The following is a 10,727-nucleotide window of genomic DNA, read 5'->3' as shown; positions in this document are numbered from 1 at the left end:
GTTCAGAAAATCTTAATTTGAGATCTTTGGCTGCTAGGTGGGTCCTAAGTGGTGTGATAATCTCAAAATCCCATGCAAAATTTTGTGCATAGTACATTTTTGGGGAGGAGGTCTATAGTTTCGCGTTCATCAAAGTCTCAAAAAGACCCACGTGGCAACCCTTCTAGAAGCCTCTAAGCAGCTCTTCATCTCTTAAAATCCACAATTTTATTATCTTGGCAGTTAGGATTGTTAGGAAGCAGATGATAGTAAAGACCTATGCTTAAGAAAGGCAAGACTGATCCACTGTCACTACTTGTAATTAATCCATTTTATTTAGAGAAAAATAAGTATCTACAACAAGCAGCCTGTCAATAAAAAAGGCATTATGAGAATACAGAGATCAACTTTCTTGACCTATAAAAGCCAGAGCATGTAGTAAATACGTTTTCATGTAGATTTTTGAGGTGTAATTTACATACAATAAAGTGCACAAATCTTACATGTACAGCTCAACGAATTTATACATATATAAACCTGTGAAGACTGTACACCAAAAGTCTCCCTCCTGCTCCCCAAATATCACCTCTGCCAAACATAGTTACTATTCTGACATCTTTCATCATAGCTAAGTTTTGCCTGTTCTTGAACTTTATGTAGATGGTGTCATACAGGATTTAGAACTACTAATCAGGGGACTTCCCTGGTGGTGCAGTGGTTAAGACTCCGCCTGCCAACGTGGGGGACATGGGTTCAATCCCTGGTCCAGGAAGATCCCACATGCCACGGAGCAACTAAGCCCGTGCACCACAACTACTGAGCCCGCGTGCCCTAGAACCCAGGTGCCGCAACTACTGAGCCCGAGTGCTGCAACTACTGAAGTCCGCATACCTAGAGCCCATGCTCTGCAGCGAGAAGCCACCACAATGAGAAGCCCATGCACCGCAACAAAGAGAAAGCCCGCGCACAGCAACAAAGACCCAACACAGCCAGAAAAAATAATAACGATAAAAAATAAATAAAATAAAAATTAAATAGAAACAAAACAAAACAAAAACCTACGAATCATATACCCTTCTGCCCTGCTGGGAAGCAGTATGGAAAGAGCATAGACAATTTTGGAATCAGACACACAGAACTTGAATCAGTCTCCATAGCTCACCCACTTTGTAACATTGAACAGATGACTTAATCTTTTAAAAATTCTGTTAAAAATGTAATAATAAAAACCTGTCTGATAAGTCTTATGAGAGTAGTATATTAAATACTCTATGTAAGGTGTCTGGCTCATAGAAGGGGCTCAAATTTTTAAATTTTTCTTTCTTTCCCCCTAGAAAATTTCCACTCCACCTTCCAGACCCAGCACAAGTGTTTCCTAAAGGAAGCCTTTTCTAACTCCCTACCAAGCAAAATTGTTGGTCTCTCAAGTCTCTTTGTTCCATTATTGTGCTTTGTATGTTCCTCTGCTACAGCATTTAGTACAGTCTGCTGTAGCTATTTGTTGATATTACTACAAGAATTTGAGAGTCTTGAGGTCAGGAACTGTGTGTTTTCACCTGTATTTCATCAGTGCCCCTACTAATAAGAGGAACTCAATAAACTTTTGTGGAATGAATGAATTCTGCTCTGTTGGCATTCTTTTAAAAGTATGTACTACAGATAGCAGGGTTAGCTTTGAAACTATTAAAAGAGGGAATTTGTAGATTTTGAGTTTTTTAAAACGTGCGTTACAATGAATAGTGGCTTAAGAAACAAAGCAATACTTACTGAATATATTGGTATGGACACTGTGTTATAGGCCCATTTCCATGAGAATGAATGAGATTTGGCACAATACACAACTTATGTGGAAAGGCCAACAAACTGAATGAATTTGTAGCTTTTCCAAAGTCGGAAAACACAAGACAAAGGAATAGACTACAGGGCAGTGAATGAAGGAACAACTTAGACTGAATGATCACACAATTAGAGGGGTTTTTTTGGTTGTTTAATCTTTTATTAGTCTTTTGAGAAGAGAAGGAGATATGAAAATTCCAGGGTTATAGTGGGGTCTTAGAAGATGACAGAAAATATGTAGGTGGGTGGGTGTGTCATAATACCTAGAAAATATACTCCAGTACTAAGGAGTATCCAAAAGTGTGTAGGGGGCTTCTCTGGTGGTACAGTGTTTGAGAGTCCGCCTGCTGATGCAGGGGACGCAGGTTCGTGCCCTGATCCGGGAAGATCCCACATGCCGCGGAGCGGCTGGGCCCGTGAGCCATGGCTGCTGAGCCTGCGCATCCAGAGCCTGCGCTCTGCAACGGGAGAGGCCACAACAGTGAGAGGCCCGCGTACTGCAAAAACAAACAACAAAAATGTGTGTAGGTAGTCATAAAATTGTAATAACCTATTAGAAATAATTCCAACAAATTCAGTTTGTTTCTTACTGAATGAGATTTCCCTAAATTAAACATGGATCTGTCCCAGTGATCAAATAATCAAATGTAATGATAGCTCCGTCCTCAAACAGAAGCCATCCTCTACAACCGGCAATTCACATTTATGACCCTAAGGCAGTTACACCCATCTCTGGCCCTAAAGGCAGCCCAAGTGGACAGATAATAGTCAGAGTGCCTTCCCTGACTTGCTCCCTATACCCATTGGGTGACCATACATCTTGGTCGACCTGGAATAATTATTAATCATGTCCCCATCCCAGAATGGGGTGATAAATTATAACATCACCTTACCTTTGGGCCTCACATGCAAACTGTCCAGCCCCCTCCCAGCCCCCCTCCCCAAGTCCCAGGCTTTATTAAGCTTCAGAACCCTTTCCCACACTCTTTTCCCCAGGTTCTCAACAATAGGTCCTTGAAGTCTTAGTCAAACACATTAGCAGTAAAAACAAAGTATACAAAGAAGGAAGGGATGAAATTTAGTTAAAGAAGGTAGTGAAAGAAGGAGCAAAAACTGGAGTAACATTGTGTACTAATAAGGAATTTCTTACAAATTATAATGAAATTGATTTTCTTTTGGCGTTACTAAACTAGCTCTGAAGACAATTTTGTGAGAGGAAATCCAAAACTGATACAAGCAGAGTGACTTCTTTGAAAGACACCACTTCCTGAACCTATACGTTTTGGAGTGTTTGTGGGAACCAGACGCAGGATTGCTTTATAGTCACACCAGGCCTTCAAGGCTTACATGTTGTTAGATCCAACTGACAAAGAGAAAACGTTCCTACAATTCCAGCTCCATCACAAGACAGTGTTCAGGAACTTGGTGCTTCGAGTTTTTTGATTCAGGTCTGTGGGCTTTTGAGGTTGGTCGCTGTTAAAAAAAAAAAAAAAAAAAAAAAGATTTGTCCTACAATGTAAGTGCAGAAACAAAGGAGTTACACGAGTAATGCATGCTTACTTATTTACTTTAGCAAAATGAGTATATAAGCAAAAAGAAAAGAAATGATCATAAATCCCATTCTTATAAATGACTGCTATAAACATTGGTGTTGAACTTCACAGTTTTTCTGTATGCATTATGTACACTTTTAAAGGCAGATATGCCTTATGCAAAAAATAGGATTAAAAAGGAAGCTACTACTATCACTGAAATAGCTCAAGAAAGCAGAGGAGCATAGCCCAGAATGACCTACAAGGTCTGGGGAGCCCTTAAAACTCCTCAGCAAGTATTCACATTCCATCTCAGGAGTTTCTTTGTGTCAATTCACTTTTGCCTGATTTGCTTTTCCTTGTCTTCTATCTCCCTGGTTGTGTGTCTCCATCTCCCACCACAAGTGTGCTTTACCAGATCCATCTCATCTCTGGGAACATGTAATCTATTTTGGAATTGAGAGTAACAAGCTAGACCTTTGAGTCTCCTCCAAAGTATGACTCCTGGTCTCTACGCTCACTTTTTTTTTTTTTTTTTTTTTTTTATTGCGGTACGCGGGCCTCTCACTGTTGTGGCCTCTCCCATTGCGGAGCACAGGCTCCGGACACACAGGCTCAGCGGTCATGGCTCACGGGCCCAGCCACTCCGCGGCATGTGGGATCTTCCTGGACCGGGGCACGAACCCGTGTCCCCTGCATCGGCAGGCGGACTCTCAACCACTGCGCCACCAGGGAAGCCCTACGCTCACTTTTTACTCATAATACCCAAATGAGATGTGTCTCACATGCCCTGGCTAAACAAACTCCCACCTGGTACTCAATAGGAGAGTAGAATTAAAACACAAATCTGCAGGGAGGAAAGACGGACATGACTGTATCTGTTATTTATTCTATTAGAGAGGCTGGATCTCAGATTCCTGTTGCTCAGGAACTTCTGAAGAGTTCCCACCCATGTGCACTGGGGGAAAAAAATCTGTATTCTGAAGTCATTGATTGCAGTTTTCTACATATGTCAATTAGGTAACATCTGCTCATTGTGTGGTGTGAATCTTTTATATCTATACTGATATTTTGTCCACTTGTTTTATCAGTTACTGAGGGATATGTTTCATAATCTCCTACTATGGTTGTATATTTCTCTACTTTTGGTTTTCTCAATTTTTGTTATGCATATTTTGAGGCTATGTCATTAAGAACATACAAATTTATATTTTCCTGGTGGACTGATACTTTAACATTATGAAATGTTATCTTTACCTTTAATAAAGCCTTTCATCATAAGGTTGTTAGTATAACGACATCAGGGTTCTTTTGATTACTGGTTGCAAGTATACATTTTTCTATTCTATTCATTCACTTTCAGCCTCATTGTATTTTTATACTTAAGGTGTATTTCTTGAAATCAGCCTATAGTTGAAGTTTTACATTAAGTCTTAAAATCTTTGCCTTTCTAATAGGAGTATTTATTCTATTTATATTTGATAGAGTGACTGAGAGATTTGGGTCTAAACCAACTATCTTCCTGTTTGTTTTCTACCTGTCCAATACATTCTATGTTCCTTTTTCTCTCTTTTCTTTCCTTTTCAAAATAAAATTTAAATTAAAATTTTTTTTATTATTCTATTTTTTTCGTCTATTAACTTGCTAGTTGTACATTCTTTTACTGTCTTTTAGTGTTATAAAAGAGATTATAATATGCATCCTTGACTTAATGGAAATTTCTCTAATATAAATTAGTACTTTTCCCAATTCTTGAACAATGCAAGGATTTTAGAACCCTTTAATTACAATTTACTACCCACCGCATACCTTACTGCTATTGTTGTCAGGTATTATAATTCTTTCTACATGTTAAACTCTATAAGGTATTGTTATTATTATTATTTCATAAGTCAATATTTATTTAGAGTCATATTTATCCTAGCAATTCTAGTAGGAGAGTCATGGTGAAGACCGCTTGGGTTCTAGAGCAGAGTCATGACATCTGTAGCAGAGAATTTTATTGAAGCATAGAGTGAAACTCTATTTTAACCTTGAAAAGCATCTAAAATTATGCTATTGTGCCTTGGTAAGGAATGAACATCTGACTATGATGACATTTTGTGAGGATGGGTCTCTATCCTTCTTTACCTTAAACCAGCAATCGTTGTGTGGTACTGTGTCCCCAGTCAGTACAATACATGGGTCTGAGAATCAAAGAGTGGAAGTTGGAGTGACTGCACTCACCATCGCTCTCAGAAAACTGTTTGAAGAATTTGTTCTTCCTAGCCCCACAATTTTTAGGTCCTGTAGATCCTAGTTTCCAGAAAGAGGACTCTTCCACCAGGGAACAAAGAATCCTACTTAACTTAATACTCTGACTGCCACCTTGCCACTTTGGGGTCTTTGTGCCAGTGAAAAGGAGCTACCACCTTGTGGGGGGAAACTGACTTTGATATCATGAGGAGGTGGGGCTACTGCTACATAATGGAGCAGGCAGAAACATTTGAAACTTTGGTGATCCACTAAGGAGTCTCTTGATATTCCATGGCCAGTTTTAACTGTAAATGGAAAAATTCAGCAACCACGACCTATTAATGGCATGGTAATCAGGAGCTCAGGATCCCCAGAGATGAGGATCTAGGTCATCCACTAGGCAAACCATATAGACCAGCACAAACACTACCTGAGGATGAGGGAAATCTAGATTGGGCAGTAGAGGTGAGAGATGATAAGTATCAATGATAGCCTAGGGTCTAACTGCAGCAACAGGGGCTATAGCTCATCTCACAAACCCTCCTGCCTTATGTTTTGCCAGAAATTATAACTGACCAGAATCCTGGAGAAGCTGTGATAGAATGGAGTGAAACTAATGTGAAAAACACATGGATCTGAATGGTGCAAGAGGTGGGCCTTGGCAGACATTGTTGATGCTCTACCCAGACCTTGTGAGATTCCTTTAACTACTTTAGTTTTTGTGTTCAGTGCCCAGCTGCCATATACTTGGGGTAAAGGGTCATACCTGCAACGTTCTCTGGAAGATTTCCCTTGTATGTTTGAAGCCTCTGGGGCTGGAGATTCCTGGGAGTTATACCAACTTCCCATTTCTTGGACCATGACTAATGTCTAGATGGGGTAGGGGTACAAAAATTCCACTCCCTTGCTTCAAGGCAAAAAGGGCTTTGCAGTACACTTTATACTCCATAGCTTCTTGTAGGATGAGACTGAAGATAGATTTCACCTGAAACTTCATTCTTGCATAGTTCCTTTCCCATCCTGCTTCCTTCCCTCCCTTACCTGTCTGTTCTGAGTACATTCTCAATAAATTACATGCAAAAAAATATCCATCTCAGGTTGTTTCTAGGGAATCTTACCAAAGACTTCTCCCAAAGAAACTACCTGCACCCAATTTCTTCTCTAAAATAAGAAGGAAATCATTCATTCAATGAATTTTAATAGCTGAGAAGACCACATAACCCTAAGTTATAATAGGGGAACTTCAACTATTATAAAAATCATTAAAATGGAATCACAGATTATCTTGGTATACATAACTATACTTTGTACTTTTAATGGATTTTAATAGACTTTGACTCACTTTCTGTATGGAAGATCAGGTGTGTTTGCAGAAATGTCACTAACAATGACATGAAAAACTTCAAGATGTGAAATTAGTTTCAATGGTGTAAATTTCAGTGAGAAGAAATTTCATTTAACACAAGGGAGAACTTGTAGCTATTAGGGCAGCCTCAGGTTGGGTTGAATTTCGTGTCATCTTAGATTTCCAAACACAAGCTGAACAATCACTTGGTGAAAACAGAATAAAGTGCTCTTCAGGCATCAGAAGCATTAAACTGGTAGCTAGTTGATGCAGGTGATTATAGTTATCATCTATATTCAGGAACTTAACTATGATATTTTGAACCCTCTTTTTGTTGGAGATTCAACTGAGAAATTATTATTTCCAATAATTTACTTTTTCTATACGTTTTCTATTCTTTTTGTTTTGCTTTCTAGTAACCAGTATTAAGTTCATCATTTGTTCTATATACATTTCTCTTTAACCAAATCTCATTTTTATGGTAAAAACTGTTATTCAAATATATAACCAACACTAGCCTATGGGATCCTTCAATGAGTTGTGCTGGGCAGTGACCGTGACTGAAGGTGTGGACTGAAAACCATGGGCTTTCTATACCTGTAGATGGTTGAAAGCCAAATTTAAATTCCATTTGTTGAATTTAGGCACTTTTTGAAACAATAGCCTTTCTCTTATGTGAAAATTAGGGCATTGATTGGAAAGTAGGATGCCTAGAATTGAAGTAGGATATATGGGAGTGTTTGGATGACTGCTCTCTGATGGCATCATTCAACATCCCTGCTCACCATGCCTCAGACCATACCACCATCCATAGCCTTAAATGTCTTATACACCATCATGGTATCCCATATAACATTGCTTCTGACTAAGAAAACTTTCTTTATAGTGAAAGAGTTAAGGCGATGAACTGATGTCTATGGAATTCACTGGTCTTATCATTTATTCCATCACCTGGAAATAAAAATATAGAGAAATGTAGAGAGGTAGGATGGTCTACTGAAAACTCAGTTAAAATGCTAGTAGGGAGATTTTGCGAGGTTACGGTGCTATTCTACAAGATGTGCTATATGTTCTAAGTCAGCTACCAAGATATGGTCCTATTTTTTTTTCCACTGCAAAAGTATAGTCTCCAAGATGGAAGTGGAAAGTGTACCTTTCGCACGTAATGCAAACTGGAAAATGTTTTGTTTTCTACCCCTATGATTCTAGAGTGCTGGTGTAGAGGTGTTGGTAAGCGTGAGAGGAATGCTTCTACCAGGGGACACACCATGGTTCCACTGATTGGAAATTAAGACTACCACCTGGATGCCTAAAGCTCTTCACGTCACCAGGAATACAGGCCAAAAAAGGTGCCAGCTGGGATGACTGATTCTCACTATCAAGAGGAGATAGTGTCACCGATAAACACAGAGGCTTAAAGGACTATGGCTGGGACTCACAGATCTCCTGGGGTTGACTCTTAGTACTGCCATGTCTGCTGGTAAAGTTAATGGAGGGCTCCAACAGTCTAATAAGACCATCAAGGGCTCAGGTCCCTTGGGAATGAGGGTTCGGGTTCTTCAACCCAAGTAATGAAGCCTGACCAGTTGCAGCTGGTGGCTCTGGGCAGGAGAACATAAAATGTGTGGTAGGGGATGGAAGTTAGAAATATCAATTATAGCCCTGTGACTTCTTTTTTTTAATTTTTATTTTATTTTATTTTTATTGGAGTATAATTGTTTTACAATGTTGTGTTCGTTTCTGCTGTACAACAAAGTGAATCAGCTATATGTATACATATATCGCCTTCCTCTTGGACCTCCCGCCCATCACTGCCACCCCCCAGCCCACCATTCTGCTCATCTAGGTCATCACAGAGCACTGAGCTGAGCTCCCTGTGCTATACAGCAGGTTCCCACTAGCTATCTATTTTACAGGGTAGTGTATTTACGCCAAACCTAAGCTCCCAATTCATCCCCCCACCCCTGTGTCCACACATCCATTCTCTACATCTGCGTCTCTATTCCTGCCCTTGAAATAGGTTTGTGAGTTCTTGCAGAAATAAAGATGATAGGATCTGCCTCATTTTCTCACTTGTTCTGCCATGCATATATTTAAACTAATTTTTCTTTTCTTTTCTATCCGTTTCTTCCAGGGCATGCTGACAGTGGTTAGCTTTATAATATTGTTCATGGGTTACAGAATTCTGAGACAGGATCATGATGGAACCAGAAGAGGACTGAACATCATACAGAGATTCTATATAAGCTGGATTCAGCCACCAGTAAGATTCCAAGTTATCATCCCTTCAGGGAGAAAGTGAGCACATTTTGATTTTATAAGGAACAGCTGCATTATGTTAACTGGCAGTATTTTTTCTTCTGGAGGATTAAGTATGGGAAGAAGGGTTTATGTTAATATTTGGCATGGGTAGCAAAGAAGTGCACTCTAGTGAATGTTGTCACTTTTTTTCAATCGAGTGTTTGCTTTCCTTTGGATGATTGCAGAGTTTCCCACCTTAAAGTCTGTCTCTCACTCTAGAAGCTGAAAATGGCATATACTCACTTTCTCACCTTCCTTAAAGTTAGTGTGTGGGTACATTATCTAGGATCCACCACTAACTGGAAACAATCTCCCAAAACTATATCAGAAGTAAGCCACAGGAAGACTGCAAGGGACTCTTCGACAGCTACAACATTATAGAAAGATCAAGTTCTTTGAGCAGTAGTGGTGCTCTCACTGACAAATTCTGGGGTGTGAATTTTGGGTATTGTTCCTGGCTGCGTAGCCCTGAGCCTGAGATATTTCTAGCCCTCCTGGCAATTCAACATCACTTTTTTGGTTTACAAAGTTTAATTTTTATATAAATTCATACTTAGCAACACAACATTGCAAGAATAGTTAAGGAATCATATACCCTTGAGAAAGGAAGAGAGGGATACAGAGAGGGAGAGAGGGGATGAGAGGAGCTGGGGGGGAGAATATTAAAGCAAGTGAGGCAAAGTGTAAACAACTGGTAAATTTAAATAAAGGGAATATGGGAGTTCCTTAACTATTCTTGCAACACACACACACATACACACACACACCTTTTTTCTGAGTCATTTGAGAGTAAGTTGCAAATATCATAGTTCTGTATTCGTAAATACTTCAGTGTATATTTTGTAAGAACATGGATATTCTCTTACATAGCACCATACAATTATCTAAATCAGAAAATGTAACATTGATATAAAACTATTATCTAATCCATACTTCATATTCAAATTCCTATATCACTTAAACAAATTTCTTTACTGCTTAAGTGAGTCGGTGTTAGCTTCTGTGAGCTCTAATTAATTTGCAGTCTCAGAAATCACTTCCTCCAGCATATGTTCCTGGACCCCAACTTTGGGTTAGGCAACTCTCTTATGTACCCTGATAATACAGGGTACTTTATCTACCAGTGTATTTCTAACACTCTATCCCTGATTGTGTTGGCCTCTCCAACCTGAATCAAGCCACTTAAAAGGCAGGTATGTCTCTTTTTCACTGGTCTTTCTTCACTGACTAGAACTGTTTCTGACATATAGTAGATACTCATGAATATTTGTTGAACAACTAGATCTGCACACTTTAGCGGCAATTAAGATGAAATATGTTCTAAGTTGTATTTGTCATTTTCCCTCTTTCAGTTGACAGCTGTATCTGTCAAGGTTCAATGCAAAGTAGAAACCACTCTAGGTATTTTTTACAGGAAGAGATTTATTGCAGGAAATTGATGCATATAAGGTTTAGGAGAGAAAGATCTAGGCTGGACTACTAGAAATTATTCCCAGAAA

The sequence above is a fragment of the Phocoena sinus genome, chromosome 2 (genome assembly GCF_008692025.1).
Source record: "Phocoena sinus isolate mPhoSin1 chromosome 2, mPhoSin1.pri, whole genome shotgun sequence".
Taxonomy (NCBI): domain Eukaryota; kingdom Metazoa; phylum Chordata; class Mammalia; order Artiodactyla; family Phocoenidae; genus Phocoena; species Phocoena sinus.
The sequence above is the reverse complement of the archived record's forward strand: the minus strand, read 5'-3'. Positions refer to the sequence as shown.